This window comes from Staurois parvus, unplaced genomic scaffold (genome assembly GCF_062004578.1).
Source record: "Staurois parvus isolate SC_StPar_1 unplaced genomic scaffold, SC_StPar_1.0 ptg000688l, whole genome shotgun sequence".
NCBI lineage: Eukaryota > Metazoa > Chordata > Amphibia > Anura > Ranidae > Staurois > Staurois parvus.
Window position 1 is genome coordinate 591,915 of NW_028318484.1, and position 15,463 is coordinate 607,377.

Here is a 15,463-nt window from a genome sequence, read left to right on the forward strand (position 1 = left end):
ACACGCGTTCCGATGCCACGCTACTGGCCGGGCATGACAGCCTTTCAAGGGCAAATTCAGCTAGTTGGGGCCAAAGGTCAAGTTTCATTGCCCAGTAGTCAAGGGGATTGTCTACCTCGGTTGTCAGGGTGCTGTCCAAGTAGGCCCAAGCCTGTTGTTTGAGGTCCTGCTCCAGGTCCACCTGATGCTGCTGCTGCTGCGGCTGGTTAGTAGTTTCCTCACTGCAGACTGAGGCAGCCGCTGCTGGTGGAGCTGCCACTGCTCCTACCACCCCACCCCTCCCCTGCTGCCATGGCAGCGGAACGCGAGCGCACAGGGCCCACAGTGTCTGAGGATGGACGTTGGCGCAGAAAGGCAGAGACCAACTGACTACATAGGTGGTTTTTATAGTACTTTATTTTGGCCTCCCTCTCAGCAGGTGTGAAAAATGCCACCATTTTTGAACGGTAGCGAGGCTCCAACAAGGTGGACAGCCAAAAGTCATCCCTCTGTCTGATGGTTATTATTCGGCTGTCGCTACGCAAGCAACCGAGCATGCTATGGGCCATTTGTGCCAAGGAATGCGAGGGACTCCCTGCCTCCATCTCCACAGCATACTGCCACGGTGTGTCTGGGTCCCCCCACAGGGGTCATGTGGCGTTGAGATCTGTGCGCCACGTCTACCGCACCCTGACCAGCCATTGTTAACAGCATTTGTTCCAGGACGTGCAACAGAGAAATGACGTCGTTCATCCCATAGTCCTGCCGACTCACGAATAGCGTGGCCTCCTCAAAGGGCCTGAGCAAGCGGCAGGTGTCACGCATGAGCTGCCAATGGCTGACATCTAAGTTACACAGGGGAGTACCTTTATCCGCTTGTAACATCAGGAAATCGGTGATGGCCTTTCGCTGTTCGTAAAGGCGGTCTAACATATGTAGGGTTGAATTCCACCTTGTTGCAACGTCGCAGATCAGGCGATGCTGTGGAATTCCGTTCTGCCGCTGCAGCTCAAGGAGGGTGTGCTTTGCGGTGTAGGAATGGCTGAAATGCATGCAAAGTTTACGTGACATTTTAAGGATGTCTTGCAGTGGGATGGTGGATTTTAGGAACCGCTTGACAACCAGATTGAACACGTGAGCCATGCATGGCGCATGGCACAACCTTCCTTGACGCAGAGCAGACACCATGTTCTTTCCATTGTCGGTCAACATGGTTCCGATTTTCAGTTTGCGCGGAGACAGCCATCTGTCGATTTCTCTGTTCATTACACTCAGAAGTTCCTCCCCTGTGTGACTACGTTCGCCAAGGCATACCTGGTGCAGCACAGCGTGACACCGTTGCGCCCTGCACATGTGATATGCCGGTCGGGTAATGGGACTTGGCACGGGGGTGGCGGCTGAGGACACGGCGGAAGAAGAGGTGGTAGAGGCGGACATCTTTGCTGGACCAAGGACGTGCAAACGTGGAGGCAAAAGCGGCGTGACCTGTCCAAGTTGCTGGTGCGGCTGTGCCGGCACCACGTTCACCCAGTGGGCCGTAAATGACATGTACTGTCCCTGACCGTAGTTACAGCTCCACACGTCGGCGCTGCCGTGCACTTTGGCAGAGACCGACATGCTCAAAGACTGGCCCACCATCTCTTCTACATGTGAATGCAGGGCTGGCACTGCCTTTTTGGTGAAAAAATGCCGGCTTGGCACTCTCCACCGCGGCTCGGCACAAGCCATCATTTCTCGGAAAGGTGCTGAGTCCACCACTTGGAAAGGGAGGGACTGCAGCACCAGCAACTTGGACAGGAGGACGTTCAGCTTCTGCACCGTCGGGTGCGTGCTCGCAAACTGTTGTCTCTTGGAAACGGATTCCAAGAAAGACTGCTGACGGAATCCGTGAAGAGGAGTAGCAGGAGAAGGAGCATCTGAACGAGCGGAAGATGCCAACGAGCGACAACTCCCCTCAGCAGAGGTGTTGGAGCCTTGACTGGCTGATAGAGGGCGATTGACGTCGGGTGACGGAGCAAGTAACGGAGCGGGTGATGGAGCGGGGGCTGGGGCACACAGAACCGCCGTATCTTTATCACGGTTTTCCCAGGCCACCGAATGGCGACGCTGCAAGTGCTGACGCAACGCTGTAGTCCCAACATTGGCCCCCTGGCCACGCTTGACTTTCTGGCCACATAGTCGACATACGGCTACGTTTACTTCCTCGGGCGGCTTGACGAAAAATTGCCACACCGCCGAGTAGGAAACTTTGCCCCCGCTACTCCTCACTGGCTGACTGCTACTTCCTCCGTGCACACCGGCACCACTACTGGCCGTGGTGGTAGGCTGCAGTGGAGCTGGTGCTCTACTCCGTGGCCGTTTGGCTCCACTGACACTGCTGCGACCCTGCTGCCTCCTGGGCAACCCACCGACTGTTTTGCTCGCTGGCAAGCTGGCACCCTCTTCTCCTGATGATGCGGAAGCAATAGCCTGATGACGACGAGGCTGCCAAGTGCGATCAGCCTCATCATCATCAATTAGGGTCTCCGCGTCACTACTAGCCCCCTCGGCTGCGTGTGGGTCAGGAGACAGACCTGTCTCTAGACCGGCTACCGAGCCACTCTCCTCGCCAGTACTTCTTCGCCTGGCTGCTGAAGAGGCGGATGTCTCCCCCCGTTCCGGACCGCCCTCTGTTAGCTCTTCCTCACTGTACAGTGGGGCTGAGCCCACAGCATGCAATACTTCGCTTGGTGAGGGAACACCAAGGGACAGGGGCAGGTCGAGTACACGTGATTTCAGTGGGCTTGCTCCCGGGCCATGCCAACTAACGGTTGTGTCTGACGTACCCACCGACCGTTGGCTGTAGGTGTCAGAGGTGACCTGGGAAGAGGAAGACGACCGAGTCAACCAATCGATGACGGCAGGGTAGTCGGTGGAGACACGACCGCTGGATGACACCGGGAGCACTGGCCTCTGGCTGCGACTAGTGCTGCCTCGACCCCTTCCTCTGCTGCCACGTCTGCTCGCTCCTGAAACATTGCCTCCTCTGCCACTCCTCTGCGTGTTGTCTGACATACTCTTTAATTCAATAAGCACCCCAAAAATAAAACCGGATTTAACTCTTTGAACGTACAATAGTGGTTGTGAAGCAGAAAGTCAGTTTATTTAGCACAATCGGTCAATTGCAGCTTGCCGTTGGCTGTAAACTGTACGTTTATGTCACTGGAATGCACTAATCACCCAAAAAATATTACCGCCACCCGGCGTGTATATGGATTTAACTCTTTGAACGTACAATAGTGGTTGTGAAGCAGAAAGTCAGTTTATTGTACACAATCGGTCAATTGCAGCTTGCCGTTGGCTGGAAACTGTACGTTTAGGTCACTGGAATGCACTAATCACCCAAAAAATATTACCGCCAGCCGGCGTGTAAATGGATTTAACTCTTTGAACGTACAATAGTGGTTGTGAAGCAGAAAGTCAGTTTATTGTACACAATCGGTCAATTGCAGCTTGCCGTTGGCTGTAAACTGTACGTTTATGTCACTGGAATGCACTAATCACCCAAAAAATATTACCGCCAGCCGGCGTGTAAATGAATTTAAATCTTTGAACGTACAATAGTGGTTGTGAAGCAGAAAGTCAGTTTATTGTACACAATCGGTCAATTGCAGCTTGCCGTTGGCTGGAAACTGTACGTTTCTGTCACTGGAATGCACTAATCACCCAAAAAATATTACCGCCAGCCGGCGTGTAAATGGATTTAACTCTTTGAACGTACAATAGTGGTTGTGAAGCAGAAAGTCAGTTTATTTAGCACAATCGGTCAATTGCAGCTTGCCGTTGGCTGGAAACTGTACGTTTATGTCACTGGAATGCACTAATCACCCAAAAAATATTACCGCCAGCCGGCGTGTAAATGGATTTAACTCTTTGAACGTACAATAGTGGTTGTGAAGCAGAAAGTCAGTTTATTTAGCACAATCGGTCAATTGCAGCTTGCCGTTGGCTGGAAACTGTACGTTTATGTCACTGGAATGCACTAATCACCCAAAAAATATTACCGCCAGCCGGCGTGTAAATGGATCTAACTCTTTGAACGTACAATAGTGGTTGTGAAGCAGAAAGTCAGTTTATTTAGCACAATCGGTCAATTGCAGCTTGCCGTTGGCTGGAAACTGTACGTTTATGTCACTGGAATGCACTAATCACCCAAAAAATATTACCGCCACCCGGCGTGTATATGGATTTAACTCTTTGAACGTACAATAGTGGTTGTGAAGCAGAAAGTCAATTTATTTAGCACAATCGGTCAATTGCAGCTTGCCGTTGGCTGTAAACTGTACGTTTATGTCACTGGAATGCACTAATCACCCAAAAAATATTACCGCCACCCGGCGTGTAAATGGATCTAACTCTTTGAACGTACAATAGTGGTTGTGAAGCAGAAAGTCAGTTTATTGTACACAATCGGTCAATTGCAGCTTGCCGTTGGCTGGAAACTGTACGTTTCTGTCACTGGAATGCACTAATCACCCAAAAAATATTACCGCCAGCCGGCGTGTAAATGGATTTAACTCTTTGAACGTACAATAGTGGTTGTGAAGCAGAAAGTCAGTTTATTTTGCACAATCGGCAAACTGCAGCACCAACTGTGCACGACAGCCACCAAAAAAAAAAAGGGTGTATGTCACTTTAAATTTTTGATTCTTTGATAGCTGTGGCCCTAAGTAACGATTCTGTGTCCCTGAGTAACGATTCTGTGTCCCTGAGTAACGATTCTGTGTCCCTGAGTAACGATTCTGTGGCCCTAAAGTCTCTGTGGCCCTAACTCTGTCCCTTAATACACACAGGTCTGTCTCTCTTGAATGACCGGAGGCTAATGGAGAATTCTAAGATGGCCGCGATTTATAGCTCCACCATTACACAGTGCTGGCTGGCTGCTGATTGGCTAATGCGATCACATGTCATGAATGCATTAGAGATCCCCGCCCCATCTTCTCTGTCCATTTTCTCCGTCGCCACACATGTCGCCGCCATTTTTGGGAAAATTCGATTCGTGCATCCGAAGTTTGCTAATCTTCAGATTCGTCGCGAATAGAATTTTTCCAAATCTTCGGAACGAATTCCACTTCGTCATGTTCGATTCGCTCATCTCTACTGACTATAGAAATCCTAGCACCTAACTAGGAGGGTGCTACAAAACTCAGCGGTTTGTGTGCTAATGATTAAAGTAGTTGTGAACATATTATGTTATGCACCCTTTCTAACACAGTTATAACTATGCAGGCAACATAACTACTAGAGATGAGCGAATCGAAGTATCCGAAGTGGAATTCGAGTCGAATATCGGAAAAATTTCGATTCGTGCCGAATCCGAAAAACAGCCTAATTCGGACGCGCGAATCGACATTTTTCCGAAAATGGCGGCTGACATGTGCGGCGACGGAGCGGGGATGTCGGGGAAGGCGCGCAGACAAGGCGCGCTGCCCCATAATGCATTCCTCAACGACATGTGATCGCATCAGCCAATCAGCAGCCAGCCAGCCAGCACTGTGTAATGGTCGAGGTATATATAGCGGCCATTTTGGAAATCTTCATTTGCCTGCAGTCATTGAACAGAGGCAGACCGCTCTGTACTAGGGACAGGGACAGAGTTAGGGCCACAGAAACGAGAATTGGGGACAGAGAGAAGTTACTTAGGGACAGAGAACCATTACTCAGGGACACAGACTTGTTAATGAGGGCCACAGAATCGTTATTTAGGGACAAAGAAACGCTAGTTAGGGCCACAGAATTCATACTCAGGGACAGACAGAATTTTCACTCAGTGCCAGAGAATTGTTACTTAGGGCCACAGAAACGTTATTAGGGCCACAGAATTTTTACTCAGGGACAGACAGAATTGTTACTGAGTGCCAGAGAATTGTTACTCAGGGACAGACAGAATTGTTACTGAGTGCCAGAGAATTCTTACTCAGGGCCACAGAATTCATACTCAGGGACAGACAGAATTGTTACTCAGGGACAGACAGAATTGTTACTGAGTGCCAGAGAATTGTTACTCAGGGACAGACAGAATTGTTACTGAGTGCCAGAGAATTGTTACTCAGGGACAGACAGAATTGTTACTGAGTGCCAGAGAATTGTTACTCAGGGACAGACAGAATTGTTACTGAGTGCCAGAGAATTGTTACTCGCACAGACACAAAATTGTTACTTGCACAGACACAGAATTGTTACTCGCACAGACAGAATTGTTACTCAGGGCCACAGAATTCATACTCAGGGACAGACAGAATTGTTACTGAGTGCCAGAGAATTGTTACTCAGGGACAGACAGAATTGTTACTGAGTGCCAGAGAATTGTTACTCAGGGACAGACAGAATTGTTACTGAGTGCCAGAGAATTGTTACTCAGGGACAGACAGAATTGTTACTGAGTGCCAGAGAATTGTTACTCGCACAGACACAAAATTGTTACTTGCACAGACACAGAATTGTTACTCGCACAGACACAGAATTGTTACTCAGGGCCACAGAATTCATACTCAGGGACAGACAGAATTGTTACTGAATGCCAGAGAATTGTTACTCAGGGACAGACAGAATTGTTACTGAGTGCCAGAGAATTGTTACTCAGGGACAGACAGAATTGTTACTGAGTGCCAGAGAATTGTTACTCGCACAGACACAAAATTGTTACTTGCACAGACACAGAATTGTTACTCGCACAGACACAGAATTGTTACTCAGGGCCACAGAATTCATACTCAGGGACAGACAGAATTGTTACTGAGTGCCAGAGAATTGTTACTCAGGGACAGACAGAATTGTTACTGAGTGCCAGAGAATTGTTACTCAGGGACAGACAGAATTGTTACTGAGTGCCAGAGAATTGTTACTCGCACAGACACAAAATTGTTACTTGCACAGACACAGAATTGTTACTCGCACAGACACAGAATTGTTACTGAGTGCCAGAGAATTGTTACTCAGGGACAGACAGAATTGTTACTGAGTGCCAGAGAATTGTTACTCAGGGACAGACAGAATTGTTACTGAGTGCCAGAGAATTGTTACTCAGGGACAGACAGAATTGTTACTGAGTGCCAGAGAATTGTTACTCGCACAGACACAAAATTGTTACTTGCACAGACACAGAATTGTTACTCGCACAGACACAGAATTGTTACTCAGGGCCACAGAATTCATACTCAGGGACAGACAGAATTGTTACTGAGTGCCAGAGAATTGTTACTCAGGGACAGACAGAATTGTTACTGAGTGCCAGAGAATTGTTACTCGCACAGACACAAAATTGTTACTTGCACAGACACAGAATTGTTACTCGCACAGACACAGAATTGTTACTCAGGGCCACAGAATTCATACTCAGGGACAGACAGAATTGTTACTGAGTGCCAGAGAATTGTTACTCAGGGACAGACAGAATTGTTACTGAGTGCCAGAGAATTGTTACTCAGGGACAGACAGAATTGTTACTGAGTGCCAGAGAATTGTTACTCGCACAGACACAAAATTGTTACTTGCACAGACACAGAATTGTTACTCGCACAGACACAGAATTGTTACTCGCACAGACACAGAATTGTTACTCAGGGCCACAGAATTCATACTCAGGGACAGACAGAATTGTTACTGAGTGCCAGAGAATTGTTACTCAGGGACACCTAATCGTTGAATTAAATAGTATGTCAGACAACATGCAGAGGAGTGGCAGAGGAGGCAATGTTTTAGGAGCGAGCAGACGTGGCAGCAGAGGAAGGGGTCGAGGCAGCAGTATTCGCAGCCAGAGGCCAGTGCTCCCGGTGTCATCCAGCGGTCGTGTCTCCACCGACAACCCTGCCGTCATTGATTGGTTGGCTCGGTCGTCTTCCTCTTCCCAGGTCACCTCTGACACCTACAGCCAACGGTCGGTGGGTACGTCAGACACAACCGTTAGTTGGCATGGCCCGGGAGCAAGCCCACTGAAATCACGTGTCCTCTACCTGCCCCTGTCCTTTGCTGTTCCCTCAAGCGAAGTATCGCATGCTGTGGGCTCAGCCCCACTGTACAGTGAGGAAGAGCTAACAGAGGGCGGTCAGGAACGGGGGGAGACATCGGCCTTTTCAGCAGCCAAGCGAACAAGTACTGGCGAGGAGAGTGGCTCGGTAGCCGGTCTAGAGACAGGTCTGTCTCCTGACCCAGACGCAGCCGAGGGGGCTAGTAGTGAGGCGGAGACCCTACTTGATGATGAGGAGGTTGATCGCACTTGGCAGCCTCGTCGTCATCAGGCAATTTCTTCCGCATCATCAGGAGAAGAGGGTGGCAGCTTGGCAGCGAGCAAAACAGTCGGTGGGTTGCCCAGGAGACAGCAGCAGGGTCGCATCAGTGTCAGTGGAGCCAAACGTCCACGGAGTAGAGCACCAGCTCCACTGCAGCCTACCACCACGGCCAGTAGTGGTGCCGGTGCGCACGGAGGAAGTAGCAGTCAGCCAGTGAAGAGTAGCGGGGGCAAAGTTTCCTACTCGGTGGTGTGGCAATTTTTCCTCAAGCCGCCCGAGGAAGTAAACGTAGCCGTATGTCGACTATGTGGCCAGAAATGCAAGCGTGGCCAGGGGGCCCATGTTGGGACTACAGCGTTGCGTCAGCATATGCAGCGTCACCATTCGGTGGCCTGGGAAAACCGTGATAAACATACGGCGGTTCTGCCTGCCCCAGCCCCCGCTCCATCACCCGCTCCGTTACTTGCTCCGTCACCCGACGTCGTCAATCGCCCTCTATCAGCCAGTCAAGGCTCCAACACCTCTGCTGAGGGGAGTTGTCGCTCGTTGGCATCTTCCGCTCGTTCAGATGCTCCTTCTCCTGCTACTCCTCTTCTCGGATTCCGTCAACAGTCTTTCTTGGAATCCGTATCCAAGAGACAACAGTTTGCGAGCACGCACCCGACGGTGCAAAAGCTGAACGTCCTCCTGTCCAAGTTGCTGGTGCTGCAGTCCCTCCCTTTCCAACTGGTGGACTCAGCACCTTTCCGAGAAATGATGGCTTGTGCCGCGCCGCGGTGGAGAGTGCCAAGCCGTCATTTCTTTGCCCAAAAGGCAGTGCCAGCCCTGCATTCACATGTAGAAGAGATGGTGGGCCAGTCTTTGAGCATGTCGGTCTCTGCCAAAGTGCACGGCAGCGCCGACGTGTGGAGCTGTAACTACGGTCAGGGACAGTACATGTCATTTACGGCCCACTGGGTGAACGTGGTGCCGGCACAGCCGCACCAGCAACTTGGACAGGTCACGACGCTTTTGCCTCCACGTTTGCACGTCCTTGGTCCAGCAAGCATGTCCGCCTCTACCACCTCTTTTTCCGCCGTGTCCTCAGCCGCCACTCCCGTGCCAAGTCCCATTACCCGACCGGCATATCACATGTGCAGGGCGCAACGGTGTCACGCTGTGCTGCACCTGGTATGCCTTGGCGAACGTAGTCACACAGGGGAGGAACTGCTGAGTGTAATGAACAGAGAAATCGACAGATGGCTGTCTCCGCGCAAACTAAAAATCGGAACCATGTTGACTGACAACGGAAAGAACATGGTGTCTGCTCTGCGTCAAGGAAGGTTGTGCCATGCGCCATGCATGGCTCACGTGTTCAATCTGGTTGTCAAGCGGTTCCTAAAATCCACCATCCCACTGCAAGACATCCTTAAAATGTCACGTAAACTGTGCATGCATTTCAGCCATTCCTACACCGCAAAGAACACCCTCATTGAGCTGCAGCGGCAGAACGGAATTCCACAGCATCGCCTGATCTGCGACGTTGCAACAAGGTGGAATTCAACCCTACACATGTTAGACCGCCTTTACGAGCAGCGAAAGGCCATCACCGATTTCCTGATGTTACAAGCGGATAAAGGTACTCCCCTGTGTAACTTAGATGTCAGCCATTGGCAGCTCATGCGTGACACCTGCCGCTTGCTCAGGCCCTTTGAGGAGGCCACGCTATTCGTGAGTCGGCAGGACTATGGGATGAACGACGTCATTCCTCTGTTGCACGTCCTGGAACAAATGCTGTTAACAATGGCTGGTCAGGGTGCGGTAGACGTGGCGCACAGATCTCAACGCCACATGACCCCTGTGGGGGCAGGACAGGAAGAAGAGGAGGAGGTAGAGGAGGACATTTGTGCTCAGGAATTATTGAGTGAAATGGGTGGTTTTTCCACTCAGCGGACAGGAGTGGAGGAGCAGGAGCATCTGGTAGAGGAGGAGGAGGAGGAGACAGAGGACCCAGACGCACCGTGGCAGTATGCTGTGGAGATGGAGGCAGGGAGTCCCTCGCATTCCTTGGCACAAATGGCCCATAGCATGCTCGGTTGCTTGCGTAGCGACAGCCGAATAATAACCATCAGACAGAGGGATGACTTTTGGCTGTCCACCTTGTTGGACCCTCGCTACCGGTCCAAAATGGTGGCCTTTTTCACACCTGCTGAGAGGGAGGCCAAAATTACGTACTATAAAAACCACCTATGTAGTCAGTTGGTCTCTGCCTTTGTGCGCCAACGTCCATCCTCAGACACTGTGGGCCCTGTGCGCTCGCGTTCCGCTGGCATGGCAGCAGGGGAGGGGTGGGGTGGTAGGAGCAGTGGCAGCTCCACCAGCAGCGGCTGCCTCAGTCTGCAGTCGATGATGAGTAGCTTTCTTCACCAGCGCAGTGAGGAAACTACTAACCAGCCGCAGCAGCAGCAGCAGCATCAGGTGGACCTGGAGCAGGAGCTCAAACAACAGGCTTGGGCCTACTTGGACAGCACCCTGCCAACCGAGGTAGACAATCCCCTTGACTACTGGGCAACGAAACTTGACCTTTGGCCCCAACTAGCTGAATTTGCCCTTGAAAGGCTGTCATGCCCGGCCAGTAGCGTGGCATCGGAGCGCGTGTTTAGTGCGGCAGGAGGTATTGTAACTCCGCGGAGGACACGACTGTCCACCCAAAGTGTGGAGAGACTCACGTTTGTGAAAATGAATCAGGCGTGGATTAGTCTGGATTTCAAACCACCAGTTCCTGACACAACTGACTAAATCCGCCATGAATCATGCCTCAAACATGTGCCACTTTCAGGTCTCCTCACACTGCTGGTGTGTTTAATTTTTTGACATAGGGTGCTGGCAGATTACGGGCCTCCTATAGCTGCTGCCAGGCCCCTAATCTGCCATAGGCCCCTATATACCGCCTCCTCATGCTGCTGCTAGGTCCAGAGTCTCTCATGGGTCCCTGTACGGCCTCCCATTGCTGCTGTCTCCATCGCCACACTCTGCTGCCATGTGCCACTTTCAGGTCTCTTCACACTGCTGGTGTGTTTAATTTTTTGACATAGGGTGCAGGCAGATTACGGGCCTCACATAGCTGCTGCCAGGCCCCTAATCTGCCATGGGCCCCTATATACCGCCTCCTCATGCTGCTGCCAAGTCCAGAGTCTCTCATGGGTCCCTGTACGGCCTCTCATTGCTGCTGTCTCCATCGCCACACTCTGCTGCCATGTGCCACTTTCAGGTCTCTTCACACTGCTGGTGTGTTTAATTTTTTGACATAGGGTGCAGGCAGATTACGGGCCTCACATAGCTGCTGCCAGGCCCCTAATCTGCCATGGGCCCCTATATACCGCCTCCTCATGCTGCTGCCAAGTCTAGAGTCTCTCATGGGTCCCTGTACGGCCTCCCATTGCTGCTGTCTCCATCGCCACACTCTGCTGCCATGTGCCACTTTCAGGTCTCTTCACACTGCTGGTGTGTTTAATTTTTTGACATAGGGTGCAGGCAGATTACGGGCCTCACATAGCTGCTGCCAGGCCCCTAATCTGCCATGGGCCCCTATATACCGCCTCCTCATGCTGCTGCCAAGTCCAGAGTCTCTCATGGGTCCCTGTACGGCCTCCCATTGCTGCTGTCTCCATCGCCACACTCTGCTGCCATGTGCCACTTTCAGGTCTCTTCACACTGCTGGTGTGTTAAATTTTTTGACATAGGGTGCAGGCAGATTACGGGCCTCACATAGCTGCTGCCAGGCCCCTAATCTGCCATGGGCCCCTATATACCGCCTCCTCATGCTGCTGCCAAGTCTAGAGTCTGTCATGGGTCCCTGTACGGCCTCCCATTGCTGCTGTCTCCATCGCCACACTCTGCCATGTGCCACTTTCAGGTCTCTTCACACTGCTGGTGTGTTTAATTTTTTGACATAGGGTGCAGGCAGATTACGGGCCTCACATAGCTGCTGCCAGGCCCCTAATCTGCCATGGGCCCCTATATACCGCCTCCTCATGCTGCTGCCAAGTCCAGAGTCTCTCATGGGTCCCTGTACGGCCTCCCATTGCTGCTGTCTCCATCGCCACACTCTGCTGCCATGTGCCACTTTCAGGTCTCTTCACACTGCTGGTGTGTTTAATTTTTTGACATAGGGTGCAGGCAGATTACGGGCCTCACATAGCTGCTGCCAGGCCCCTAATCTGCCATGGGCCCCTATATACCGCCTCCTCATGCTGCTGCCAAGTCTAGAGTCTCTCATGGGTCCCTGTACGGCCTCCCATTGCTGCTGTCTCCATCGCCACACTCTGCTGCCATGTGCCACTTTCAGGTCTCTTCACACTGCTGGTGTGTTTAATTTTTTGACATAGGGTGCAGGCAGATTACGGGCCTCACATAGCTGCTGCCAGGCCCCTAATCTGCCATGGGCCCCTATATACCGCCTCCTCATGCTGCTGCCAAGTCCAGAGTCTCTCATGGGTCCCTGTACGGCCTCCCATTGCTGCTGTCTCCATCGCCACACTCTGCTGCCATGTGCCACTTTCAGGTCTCTTCACACTGCTGGTGTGTTTAATTTTTTGACATAGGGTGCAGGCAGATTACGGGCCTCACATAGCTGCTGCCAGGCCCCTAATCTGCCATGGGCCCCTATATACCGCCTCCTCATGCTGCTGCCAAGTCTAGAGTCTCTCATGGGTCCCTGTACGGCCTCCCATTGCTGCTGTCTCCATCGCCACACTCTGCTGCCATGTGCCACTTTCAGGTCTCTTCACACTGCTGGTGTGTTTAATTTTTTGACATAGGGTGCTGCAAGATAACGGGCCTCACATAGCTGCTGCCAGGCCCCTAATCTGCCATGGGCCCCTATATACCGCCTCCTCATGCTGCTGCCAAGTCCAGAGTCTCTCATGGGTCCCTGTACGGCCTCCCATTGCTGCTGTCTCCATCGCCACACTCTGCTGCCATGTGCCACTTTCAGGTCTCTTCACACTGCTGGTGTGTTAAATTTTTTGACATAGGGTGCAGGCAGATTACGGGCCTCACATAGCTGCTGCCAGGCCCCTAATCTGCCATGGGCCCCTATATACCGCCTCCTCATGCTGCTGCCAAGTCTAGAGTCTGTCATGGGTCCCTGTACGGCCTCCCATTGCTGCTGTCTCCATCGCCACACTCTGCCATGTGCCACTTTCAGGTCTCTTCACACTGCTGGTGTGTTTAATTTTTTGACATAGGGTGCAGGCAGATTACGGGCCTCACATAGCTGCTGCCAGGCCCCTAATCTGCCATGGGCCCCTATATACCGCCTCCTCATGCTGCTGCCAAGTCCAGAGTCTCTCATGGGTCCCTGTACGGCCTCCCATTGCTGCTGTCTCCATCGCCACACTCTGCTGCCATGTGCCACTTTCAGGTCTCTTCACACTGCTGGTGTGTTAAATTTTTTGACATAGGGTGCAGGCAGATTACGGGCCTCACATAGCTGCTGCCAGGCCCCTAATCTGCCATGGGCCCCTATATACCGCCTCCTCATGCTGCTGCCAAGTCTAGAGTCTCTCATGGGTCCCTGTACGGCCTCCCATTGCTGCTGTCTCCATCGCCACACTCTGCTGCCATGTGCCACTTTCAGGTCTCTTCACACTGCTGGTGTGTTTAATTTTTTGACATAGGGTGCAGGCAGATTACGGGCCTCACATAGCTGCTGCCAGGCCCCTAATCTGCCATGGGCCCCTATATACCGCCTCCTCATGCTGCTGCCAAGTCTAGAGTCTCTCATGGGTCCCTGTAAGGCCTCCCATTGCTGCTGTCTCCATCGCCACACTCTGCTGCCATGTGCCACTTTCAGGTCTCTTCACACTGCTGGTGTGTTTAATTTTTTGACATAGGGTGCAGGCAGATTACGGGCCTCACATAGCTGCTGCCAGGCCCCTAATCTGCCATGGGCCCCTATATACCGCCTCCTCATGCTGCTGCCAAGTCCAGAGTCTCTCATGGGTCCCTGTACGGCCTCCCATTGCTGCTGTCTCCATCGCCACACTCTGCTGCCATGTGCCACTTTCAGGTCTCTTCACACTGCTGGTGTGTTAAATTTTTTGACATAGGGTGCTGGCAGATTACGGGCCTCCCATTGCTGCTGCCAGACATGTAATCTGCCATGGGCCCCCGTACCGACTCCTCATGCTGTGACGTTGCAACAAGGTGTAATTCAACCCTACATATGTTAGACCGCCTTTACGAACAGCTAAAGGCCATCACAGATTTCCTGATGTTAAAAGCGGATAAAGGTACTCCCTGTGTAACTTAGATGTCAGCCATTGTCAGCTCATGTGTGACACCTGCGCTTGCTCAGGCCCTTTGAGGAGGCCACGCTATTCGTGAGTCGGCAGGACTATGGGATGAATGAGGTCAAATCGGCCATGGGCCCCCGTACCGCCTGTTCACGCTGATGCTGGTCCCACAGTGTGACCTGGGTCCCTGTACGGCCTCCCATTGCTTCCACTCTGCCATGTACCTCTTTGAAATCTCCTCACACTCCTGCGGTTGTCCATTTTGTCATAGGTTGCTGGCAGATTAGCGGCCTTCCATAGGTGCCGCCAGGCCCCATATCGACCATGGGCCCCCGTACCTCCTGGTCACGCTGCTGCTGAGCCCACAGTGTGACCTGGGTCCCTGTACGGCCTCCCATTGCTTCCACTCTGCCATGTGCCACTTTGAAATCTCCTCACACTCCTGCGGTTGTCCATTTTGTCATAGGTTGCTGGCAGATTACAGGCCTTCCATAGGTGCCACCAAGCCCCATATCGGCCATGGGCCCCCGTACCGCCTGGTCACGCTGCTGCTGGGCCCACAGTGTGACCTGGGTCCCTGTACCGCCTCCCATTGCTCCCACTCTGCCATGTGCCACTTTCAGGTCTCCTCACGCTCCTGCTGGTTTCCATTTTGTCATAGGTTGCTGTATGGCCTCCCATTGCTGCTGCCTCCACCGCCACACTGTGGCTCCAAACACTGGTTTTGGCCCCGTGACTGGCCAAAGGAGTGAAGTGTGCAGTGATTCTAAGATCGACGGCACTCATCTGCATGTCATACTGACAGACAGTATTATTTCTCTTCCCCAGCAGACTCCAAGGGCATTTAAATTAAAGGTACAGTGTTCTGCACTAATATTAAGTCTCTCTGAAGCCTAGAAACACCCTTTTTTAAGTTAAATTCACAGCGAATTTATTCGA

The 15,463-nt window shown here is 52.0% G+C and overlaps 1 protein-coding gene across 1 annotated transcript in view; it reads right to left on the bottom strand.

The window, feature by feature from the left end:
• LOC149447417 (protein mono-ADP-ribosyltransferase PARP14-like) overlaps positions 1 to 15,463 on the bottom strand; it is a 127,931-nt gene that overhangs the window by 34,455 nt on the left and 78,013 nt on the right. The window lies entirely within an intron of this gene.